Consider the following 12,272-nt stretch of genomic DNA (forward strand, 5'->3'; position numbering starts at 1 on the left):
CTCCTTGCCTCGTTTTTCTGGTCCTGGTTCAGCATAAACTGCACGATAATGCGCAAGGTGTTTACAATGTTCATGACTGCTGTCTTGAGCTGAACGGGCTCCATGCTTGCGGTGGTATGGAGTCTGCAGTGTTCACCCAGGAAAAAAGGCGTGAAATGGTTGTCTGCCATTGCTTTCATGGAGGGAGGGGTGAGGCTGTACCCAGAACAACCTGCGACAATGTTTTTTGCCCCATCAGGCACTGGGATCTCAACCCAGAATTCCAATGGGCGGGGGAGACTGCGGGAACTATGGGATAGCTATGGGATAACTACCCACAGTGCAAAGCTCTGGGAATCGACGCTAGCCCCGGTACATGGACGCACACCGCTGAATTAATGTGCTTAGTGGGGCCGCATACATTCAACTTTATACAATCTGTTTCCAAAATTCGAATTCTGTAAATTCGAATTAATCCCGTAGTGTAGACATACCCAAAGAAGGTGCAAATTATATAGCAAGGAGAGGAAATTGATGCCTTTGTCCTGAACACTAACGTTCCGTTCTCAGTCCTGTGATTTCAGTGAATGCTCAGTGCCATTTCCACCCCCATACGCCCACAGAACTCAGATTCACTTGTGCACAGTAGAGCACCAAGGGCACCAAAGTACAGAGAGTGCACGTCACTGGGAGTGACCCTGATGTCTGAGAATGGAATTCATCCGATGATGTTAACAATTTGGGATCATAATATTTCCTTAGAAGCTGCTGGCAGAATTGGAGCTCCCAGTTGAGGATACAGCAAACATCTATCAAGCCAATGAGCTGTCACAGTTCCATATAAACAGGCAATTCTGGAGCAGACTTTGAAATAAGAGAAGTCCAAAGAAATAAAGCAAGGATTTATAGGTAATGTACAAAGCAGCCTATCATTTTATTGCAAACAATTTGGTTAAAAGCATGTTCATGAGCTGCATACAACATCACAGAGATGTTTACAGGCCCCAGCTCAGACTAGGCCCTGTATCAATGTATAGTCAGAAACAGTTGCTGCCCTGAAGAGCTGCCAATCCCCAGCAAATATGATTTTTCTGTCGATTTCTAAATCATCTATCACTAAGTGCAAACTCAGAGAAATGCTGCCTGAGAGCATACATGCTGTTACTTGGGTCATGTTAATCAGGCCTGTTGGTTTTGTAGACAGACTATCTCAAAATTTCACAATACCATATATACAGCTATAACAATGAAAAAAGAACAGGAGTACTTGTGGCACCTTAAAGACTAACAAATTTATTAGAGCATAAGCTTTCGTGGGCTACTGCCCACTTCTTCCACGAAAGCTTATGCTCTAATAAATTTGTTAGTCTCTAAGGTGCCACAAGTACTCCTATTCTTTTTGAGGATACAGACTAACACGGCTGCTACTCTGAAACCTAGAACAATGAAACAGGTATCACTGTGATAGTGCAGCTGGCCACCAAATGGCACCACTGGAATAGATCAGTCCACTCACAATCAGAGCTGGTCTAAAAAGATTTGCTTAAACTTTTTTTCCATCAAGAAATACCATTTCCATGAAATTTCAGTTTTGACTACATTGATTGGTTTTCACAAAAATTTCATCAGGAAGTTTTCTCGGGTCATGATGATTGGGTGAGCGGGTGGATGTGAGAAGGGAGAGAATAAGAGAAAGCATACAACACAGCAGAACAGCCAGTAGCTTGGTGGTGAGGGCATTCTCGATCAACATTCAAGTCCCTGTGTCTCTGTCCTGTGTTTTTTCACTTAAAAATTTCAAAAGGTCTTAGATTTGTTCCACATTGGAATGAAAGCAAATACCAAACCCCCAATGTTTCACAAAACAAAATGGTTGTTTTCTGGTCAGCCTTACTCCTGCTCTTCCAGTTAGATACAGTGCAAAAGTAAATTTAGTAATAATGAAATGTTTAGAACATTCAGACATTGAGAACCTAACATCACTACTAAATTGATGCACTTAAAGCATATCATAGCCAAGCATTTGAATAAAAGTAGTGTGTTCTCTGAATGCAATCTCAAAAGGATTTTTTATGTGCTCCTCAGGCTATGAACTGTCTTTCTCGGTGTGTTTACCAAAGTTGAACATATTGTCAATACTTAGCAAAAAATACTCTTCTCATATTTACTATAGGACCAGATGAGACAAATCCTCACTTAGGCAATTAAGGATAGGAAAATCTTTGGCTAGTTAAAATGAGTACGCACAAGATTACAGATATAAACAAGATTACTGACAAACTATCACATGTGATGGATAATAATTCAGTATTTTTCCAAGAGTTTTACATATTATCATTCCCTTCATGGATTAAAATCAAACTGGCTGAGAATAAGCATGAATACACTCACTGCAGGGAGTAGGAATGTTTCTTGTGCAACTATGTGAAGACGTTTACAGAAAGAGTAACAATCGCCTTTAATCTCACTGTTCTTTCAAATAGATTGAGGAACCCACTGACTGGGTTAACTGTGTCAAAAAGACAAATTATGCTGCTCCCATGTGCATGGATCCTGAGGCTCTGAATACTAATTTTAGAGAAGCTTTATCTGACACCCAGACAAGAAGAAATAACAGGAGCTTGTTATGTTTCAAAGCTAAGGGCTTGTCTATACTTAAAACACCGCAGAGGCACAGCTACACTGCTTTAGTACTTCAGTGTAGACACAACCTGTGCCAATGGGAGGAATTCTCCTGATGGCATAGGTAATCCGTCTCCCTCAGAGGCAATAGCTGGGCTGACAGAAAAATTCTTCCATGGACTTAGCACTGTCTACACTGGGATTTAGGTCGGTTTAACTGCACAGCTCAGGGGTATGGATTTTTCATTCCCCTGGCCACCGTAACTTTCTAGTGTAGACCAGGCCTAAATATCTTGCTTTGCTCCTGGCAGCTAAAGTTTGACAGAGTGCAAAGATGTGCATATTAAGTGTGTTTGGAAATATTTGTTTTCAACATTTACTGTTGAAATATTAATAATAATAATAATACTGAATAAATATTCAGCTCTTGAAATATTTCACAGAATGTAAATATGAAGACCGAGGAAGCAGACAGTTGTAAACTGATGATGATATTTTTGTGGGTCTCAGTAAATAACAACATAATAGGAGGTTAATTAAAGTACTTCAAAGAATTCAGCCCTATAGATTGATGCTAAAGAGGAAAATGTGTCAGTGCGTGAAATAACATTGCCAGAAGATAAATTAGTTGTCTGCTACATTTATTGTTTTTCCGTAACACTCTTATGCACTGACCTTGGTGTACTATGTATGTGATTAGCTGAGCCAAAATGAAAATGCTTCTTTAATAATTCATTATATATTGAAAAAGTTTCTCTGGGAAATACCAAAAATTCTGGACTCCACCAGTGTATCATTCTGTTCCTGAATACTAATGGGAACTGCTGCTACCACTGCAAATTCCCCACCTGATGAGTGGTCTTAGTGGAATGCCAGATTAGCCTGTGGACAGGTCAGAGGAGCACTGGAATCAGGGAAAGCTGCATAACTCAGATCTTTCTTATGCCTTCAGCTGCCTGTGGGCAAAAAGAAGTACCTCCTTGTGACCACCTCAGTCTTCCTGCCTTGCTCTCACAGCAGACCTCACTAATGTGCACTTAGAGCTGTAGGTTCAAGTTTTCTCTGCCCTCGTGGCACAAGAGATTGTGCAACCTGTCCTACAGAGCCATCAATGAATACCCTCTTCAACAACTAATGGGCAGAGCCAAAACAAATAGGAGATGGGGGAAATGGACAATAAGAAAGTGCCTATTTTTCTGAGATGACCTGGGTGGGATGAAAGTGGACCCAATCCAGAAAACACCACACAAGGATGGGGATCGAAGAGAGTAAGTGGGAAACTGATTTTAAAGTCTTTTTAAAACACTGATTTAGAAACAATTTTAAGGACCACTTAAGATGTCTGTGTAAGCTAAATATCACCAAGGTCTCTTTTTGTATCAGGGATTGTGAGAGTGTCTTTACTGCTTGCATGCCTTTTGGCCAGTATCAGAGGAGTCTCATTTATGGCTCATCGGACTTATGCTTTACTGAGGAAGGTTGCTATTTGGGGCCCTTTTTTGTTGGAAACATTTCTATTTACACAGGTAACACTAACACACTAGGGGAGCTCTTGCACTTGCATAATAAAACATTGCTCTGTGTAGTTTTTCATCTTGGTGAGAATTAGCAAGCACCCATTACAATTCAATGGTCCTTATAGGTGTTCAGCCCTACTGGAACTGTTGCCCCAGAAAACAGATGGGCTTTGCAGCATGGCCTGAAGGAAAGCAGGGTATTTTGGACCAAACTAGATTGGATTAAATTCCAAAGTCAAAGGCCTCTCACAAAGAATGCCCTGCTGGCTGCTTTCCACCCTGCTAAGCCAGGGGACTCAAACTCAGCTGCCTCCACTGACCATAACTGAGGCAATTTCACACAGGAGGGAGGCATCTCTCAGGCAAGCAGGGCAAATGATTTAGGGCTTGTCAACAGTGCCCCACAGTTCAGAGTCTGGAGGTGTGAATAGCAGTACACACCAAAGTGTGTTGTAACTCCCCAAGGGGACGCGGCAGGTGTGAACAAAAAAGTTCCTAGTTTGCATTAATGGAGTCTTCTTCAAACATAGTTACATTAATGCTGTTGTACTTAAAGTACTGCACAGGATTTTTTTAGGGGGAATAAGGCAGAACGCCACATTTATTAGTAATACATGTATTCATTAACACTGTATTATATGCATATAATATATTACACTTACACTCACACACACACACACACAAACACACTCCATCTTGTTGTTACCAATTAGTTGCTCCCCTTAACTTCACTGGCCAGGTGAGTTAGATGGGGGAGGGGGTGGAGCCGGGCTTCTGCCGATCCGGATCGATGCTCCCATGTTGACAAGACGAGACCCGGGGTCCTCTGCAAGACACCTCACTTTTATAGCAGCTTTCCTCTTATGCAAATCCATACCAGATTCAAACTCTGTGTCTGTGTCCATTGGTCCTTTGTGCTGCTTTCTTTTGAGTGTTGTCCCAATGCTGCAAAGAGGGTGTTTCCAAAAGAAGGTGCTTGCTTCTAACCCCCAAGGCCGTCAGTATGTCTGCTTGTCTTTAATGAGCCCACTTGACACGTTTTATTGTCCTTGGGTCTGGCTCCCAGCCCCTCTCCAACAGTTGAGGCTGTCTGGAGGTGCTGCCTTCCATGCCTTGCTCATCCACACCTCATTCATTCAACAGGGCAATTGATTAAGAGTGTGGGGGGGAGAGCTCTTGTTCTACTGCTAGCAAAAAGAAATGTTTCTTCTATCTTATTCTATCCTTGGGGGCTATAATATTATACCAAGGGCAATGCAAAGTTTCTAAATGAGGCTTTGATACAAAGTCCCATGAAAACAGAGGTCACACGTGGGTAGACCCACCACAAGGTTATACGAAGAGGCACAATGTAAAGTTATATGAAAATTATCAGAGATTGATCTACAATGCAAACTAGGAACCTTTCCGTTCGTGCCTGCCATGTCAACATGGGGGAGTTACAGTGCAGCACTTTGGTGCGCACTGCAATTTGCACTCCCATAGTCTGAACTGCAGGGCAGTGTAGAAGTAGCCTTAAGGTTTTAGAGGTCAGAATTTACAGTTTAAAGTGTATTCAGAAACAAAAAGGCAACCAATATACATTAGACCCCTGATGCCACATGCTTCTAGTGGGAAACACTACTGAACAAGGCACACCCTTGTTTCGGAATGGATTTAAGGTGAAACCCAATGGGGGTTGTACTGCAGCACAAATTATAAATTTAAGTAACTGAACAAAGGTGTGGATGCTCCGTCAAAGGAGAAGACAGAAAGCTTGCCACAGCTCCTGGTTGATTCCCTCAATCGATTAATATTGCTTCCCACATATCTAGATTGTGAGCCTCAACCAGTTTGACCTAATACAGGCCTTAATCTCTACCATACAGAGGTCCAAGTGCTCAACTTCAATAGCTAGATCATATGATAGAACTGGGTGTCAATGTCCACGTAGTGAAGGCACTGCAGACCATTTTCCTCTCACTAGCCCTTCCAACGACCCCATATACACATTGAACAAGAGAGAGAGACAAGATGGAACTCTGTGGAACACAACATGAAAGCACACTCGAGGAAAGAGCTACTGCCCAAACCTATGTTCTGGGAATGCTATTATACTGTGGATCATTATCAGAAACTTGGAGTCCCTTCCTTGTGAAGATAGAGTTGAGGTTATTTTGTGGACAATTCAACTCCAAGTAGCCTGAATATAGGTCAAATACACATCAAAGACTTTTTACCTTCAAGTAAAGGTCAAGGGATGCATTTTGTGAAGGTTTTACTGGTACTTGATAAGGATGTAATGGCTCTTATGATGGCTACATTTGACACATTAAACATTTCAAAACCATATCAGTAATATGCGTATGTACCAGACCAGCAAGGGATTTCTCTGGTTCTTTGGAATAAAAATGTCCTTGGAAAATGCAACATACTGTGACAGACCCAGACCAGTGGGGTACAGGAGTCTGGTAGAGGGCAAATATACTGGTCATTGGATGAGTAGTTTTCTGTTCCCTGAGTGACCAGAGAAGGGGCTGCACTAGAGTAATCAGGAACCTGCTAGAACCAGTTAAGGCAGGCAGGCTAATTAGGACACCCGGAGTCAATTAAGAAGAAGCTGCTAGAATCAATTAAGGCAGGCTAATCAGGGTACCTGGGTTTTAAAAGGAGCTGAATTCAGTTTGTGGTGTGAGTATGAGGAGCTGGGAGCAAGAGGCGCAAGGAGCTGAGAGTGAGAGGGTGTGCTGTTGGAGGACTCAGGAGCCAAGCGTTATCAGACACCAGGAGGAAGGTCCTGTGGTGAGACTAAGGAAGGTGTTTGGAGGAGGCCATGGGGAAGTAGCCCAGGGAGTTGTAGCTGTCATGCAGCTGTTACAGGAGGCACTATAGACAGCTGCAGTCCACAGGGTCCTGGGCTGGAACCCGGAGTAGAGGGCGGGCCCGGGTTCCCCCCAAACCTCCCAATTGACCTGGACTGTGGGTTCTTCCAGAGGGGAAGGTCTCTGGGCTGTTTCCCAACCCATATGGTGAATCTCTGAGGCAAGAAAATCTGCCAATAAGCGCAGGACCCACCAAGATAGAGGAGGAACTTTGTCACAATACTATTTCCTTCCTTGTTTGAAATCACAGGGGTTCTCTCTCAAAAAATATGGCCAAAATTTTCAACCTATTTTTAAGCCTTTAAAATCCATATTTAACTTACGTAAGTGGCCTGATTGTTCAAAGGCGATGAGCACTACAGCTGTGAGAGAACTAGAATGTCCATATTGCAAGAAATTCCATCATTTTTAAACTGTTTTCATTCTGAATCAGAATGAAAACTAAAAAAAGTCAAAATTTCTCCACAAAACAAAATGTTGGGAAAAAATAATAATTTTGGATCAGTCAAAATGTTACATTTCAATTAAATTGAAATGTTTCATTTTATTGTTGACTTTTAAAAAAATTAAAATATAAATTTCACAATGAAAAATCATTTAAAAATGAACAATGAAAACATTCTATTCCAATAAGGTTGAAACTGAGTATTTTTAACCTTACTAAAATACTTTGCTTCCAGTCTTTTGAAAACAAAATTGTCAAAAATGACACATTCCCATTGAAAGTTTTGATGTCAACAAAATGACTTTTTCTCACAGAAAAACCTTCCATATTTGGAAAATATTTGACCAGTTCTACTACACACCTACTGAAGTCAAAACGCACACATATGAAAATGTTACCTATCTCACTAACTCCCAGAAACTGCTCCACCCACACAGGAAAAGGAAAGATGAGCTCAGGATGAGATCTATCTCTTGCCTCCGTCCATCCCTCAAGTATCCTGTTTCAGGACTTGCAGTTCTGTATCCTCAAAACAATCCATATATCAGTTCCTGCAGTTTGATCAGCTGGGATCTATAGGTTTTTTTCAGTGAGTATATTCATTATGCTTCTGTACAGTGTTCCAGGAAAGACTCAGTTTTCTGGTAAATATGTGATTTTAATCTGCCTCAACTACAGTTTTACTTGACATGTGCCTGGTACTTTTTGTAATCGCAAAAACAATCTTTGTATCGTGAAGTCTGTTCCATTCAAAGGCTTTTTTAACGATAGCTTCTAAGGCTTTATGGTCAGTTTCTATTTCATTGTTTATGGTGACAACATGCTGATGAAAACCATTCACATCCTACATCTCTCTTTATTGCTAGATTCATGCAAGATTTAAAATCCTGTTTATCTGCCCCTGAATTAGCCCATTTTGATTTAGAGGCACAGTGGGTCAGATCCTAGGGTCCAGCTGAACTTCATATAATGCAAGTCAGAAAGAGTGCATGGGAAGTGCAAAGGTGGCATTATGCTCCTCTGATCCTAAGTCTACTTTGGGTGAGGTCTGTCCACCAGTTAGAGCAGTTCAGGCTGCTCTGATTTATGTTGGCTGCAAATGATCCCAAGGGCCAAAACAGCAGCCACGAATCAGTGCACTTTTGGGGTGTCCCAGCCATGTCCCTTTCCCCTGCTAAGCCAGCAGCTGTGTGTGTACAAGCCTCTATGATGAAGGATCCCCATTGAATTGGGGTGAACCTACTGGGTTCCATTAGAGTTTAAGCAGCAATGCCCTCTTGAATACCACACCTTAGAATCTGGCCCGAGAATCCATAACCAATACTATGGGTGGGCAAGATTTTTGCCATTCAAAAACAAAGTATAATGATGATTTTATGTTTATTTTCCCCCAAACCAAGACTTCACAAGCTAATCTCCAGTGAAGTCTTGGTTTGCAATTAAGAAAAACAACACTAATATTCACCCTCTTTCACATATCTGTGCACTTAACATTTGTCAGAAATTAAATGAAGATGAAAAATCATTCTAACAGGCTGACTATCCTCAGGTTTTATACTGCTGCCCATCATCATAGTATCTGAGCATCTTCCATGGAAAATCAATAGCCATAGCAAAATCACTAGTGAACTTCATGCTGAGTCTCTGGCACTAAAGAGGCTGAAGCTGAAAAAGACAACTGATTAGTGCCTCCCTTTGGAAGCATCTGGTGACAAGAATCTTACAGAAACTCTGCTGTCACAGACTGTAAAACTGCTTCTACCTGGTGGAAACCCCAAGGACAGGTGATATCAACTGCTCCTGCCCCCTCCCTTCATAAAGAAATCCCCCCCCCCCCCCGCCCTGTAGTTCAAGGAGCCAGGCTAACTGAGAGACACATAAATTACACCTTCTTCAGAGTCTTTGAATCCAGCTCTTTGTGGTAAATTTTAGCTAGTTGCAACTGAAACAGCTGAAAGTTATAAACTCCTGGAAAATGGGATTAATAATGGAAAAGCTTCAGGCAGACACCCAGTATTGCTGCAAGGTGCCAGCATAACAACGGAATGGACCTTCCATATCTAATTTTACCAGTCTGTGTCACAGAAACAGTATTATGACTGCAATAAACACTAAATGACCTCTATAAATGTTTCATATGTCATATAACTGGTGTCAATAAGAAGTTGCAGTCAGCTAATAAAACATGCCAACTCTCCAATCTGCTGCCTTACTGACCTTGAGATTTCCCTATAAAAGGTATTAAAAAGAAAAAAAATGTGTGACATGGCCCCTATAGTTTAGGCATCTGGATGGTGTGATTTGTGTGCCATCTATAATGGGCCTAGATTAAAAAAATCTTATGAAATTATAAACTATTTTGGTGAGAGGTGCTGGCACCCACTGAATTTAAAGATGAATTCCAGTTTCATTCTCATTTTTCAGTTGTTTATCACTTTCTTTTTTAAACAAAGTTCCTATTGGGATAAAATGGTCTATGCTGATGCTCAACCCAAGAGTGAAATTATGTTTTTTGAGTGAAATGGAATAAGCCATTGAGTTCTTCAAGCATTAAAAAAAGCACTTTTCCTAATATAATACGATTGAGTATTTTGTGCTACCTCCAACCAGCTAGAAACTTCAAACTTGGCTTGTTTTGTCCACATACATCTCATAGAGATGTAAATCAGTGTAACACAGCTAAAGTCACTGTGGCTACACAAGTGTACCTGAGAAGAATCTAGCCTTCTGACTCTACCCAGAAATAATAAGTGGCCTCTTAGGGAGGACTTTGGAGGATTCCACTCCACATCTTTAGAGAGTCCCTTCTCTGATGTCCTAATGTGGGGTAGGTCCTCTCTCAGATGAGCAGTTAGAGGGGCTTTAGCCTGAAAGCTTGCAAGGCCAAATGTGCAAAGATATTTAGGCACCTAGTGGGATTTACAAAAGTGCCTAAGCAAGTTAGACACCTCACTTTCTTGAAAGGTGCCTAACCTAATCTGGCCCTCAGAACCTCTCTGGTTGACAGATTCATTCTGGAGATCAGGAGGTATGGGGAGAACTCATAGAGCTACTGCTGCTCTGATAGTGATGAGCAGGCCACCTTTCTTTCTGACTAGTAAAGTATCAGCCAAAAGGGAGCAGAAGAAAAATCATGTAGATTCCAACAGCTGGTGAATGAAGAAGAAGGTCCCCCAATGTGGCAGAATCAATGGTCTTTAAAAACTTGCACACCCAGAAACACCTTCAGATATTTTCCTACTTGATTCAGCATTTAGAGAAAAGAATATGAGAAGCTTGCTTTGTTGACAAGCTCCTCTAACAATCTCTGTTTCTTTTTGTTGGTTCCCTTTATGTTGGATCCATGAAATCTCTTACAAACACACAATAAAACTTCATGGAAGAAGATGGCAGATTGGAAATGAAGATCCTGATCTGCAAATACTCAGCGAGATGACTCACATAAGTGTGGGAGACTACTTAAACATTGCTCCTTTAAATTCCACAAACCCCACCCACATAAGTGGCAGTACGTGCTCTGAACACAGAGGCAGAATTTGATAGCTACAGATAAATAAAACCTCAGCCTCTCCAGAGAATTGTTCTTTGTAGTCAAACATTCTGTGGATTCTACAGAGGTCCATGTTAATGGCACTAAACAGGTGTTTACAGTATATTTCTGAGCCACAGAAGAGGAGCAAGGTATTAACAGTTTATGGTAAACTGCTTCATGGAGATTGCTAATGGAGTGAACAAAGACAGATACAACCAACATAATTTTCACCACATGTAAGGCTTTGTCTACACCTCAGATGAGTTGAAAAACATTCCAACCCATTTTAGATACTGCCAGCAGTGTCTTGTGTACACTGGCACTCAAGCAATTTTAAAACAGATTCAAGTGAACCAACTGGCAGTTTTTTTGTGTAGATGTAATTAAGGTCAATGACAGAAAAAAGCAGTCAAAGTAATCTTGCATCTGGTTAGAATATTATAATGCACACAGAGAGAGGTAGAGTATGTGTGTGTAATATTTGCTTGTGATTTCCAAAGACGTTACTATTTCTTTTTAGAAAATAGTCAGTATTGCCAGATCACTCTTTGCTGAGTTAGGCCCAATCCTGCAAGCACTTAAATATATGCTTAACTTTAAGTACATGCATGTCTTCGGGACTATAAACTGTAAATTCATGATAACTTTGCTGTTTATAGGTAATTTTCATGGGAGTTACTATACACACCCGTGTACACCCACATACTGAGACTAGATCACTATGGCTTTATATGACAGTATGAGTTTTGTTTTTAAAGAGCCTGTATTTTAATGAAAAAAGAATGTACATTAAAAACTGCTTTAAATGTTTAATAGATCTATTTGGAATAAATTGAAATGGTGCTCTATAAAAAAGGGTTACAGCAATTAGGGTTTTGATCAACTTTCTATTTATGGAATTTGGCTGTAAGGCTAGCTACAGTAAAAATCTTTTAAAATCTGAGCGACAAAAGCACAGACTTAAAAACACTGCCTGTGGCTTTAGCTGCTTGGAGTTTGAAATATGACAGCAAAGGAAGGTTAAAGTAATCAGTGACGTTATAAATACCACTTAAGCTAAGTGTCACATATGGTATATTAGCAATAGATGGATTTAATGAAAACTGAGACTGGGTTCTACATCTGTCATCAAACAAATGTACGAAATATTTTATCTGAAAATGAAATGTAATAATTCAAATGATAATCTATAATAGAGTTATAACAACTCCAAATGGTAAAACTAGTGCCAGTATAATACCTTTTGGCAGCTAACATTAACAGAACAGACAATTCCTGTGACTATTGTCTTGAGAGAACAGACTGTGTGATATGTC

The sequence above is a fragment of the Trachemys scripta genome, chromosome 6 (genome assembly GCF_013100865.1).
Source record: "Trachemys scripta elegans isolate TJP31775 chromosome 6, CAS_Tse_1.0, whole genome shotgun sequence".
In the NCBI taxonomy this organism is placed as follows: Eukaryota; Metazoa; Chordata; order Testudines; family Emydidae; genus Trachemys; species Trachemys scripta.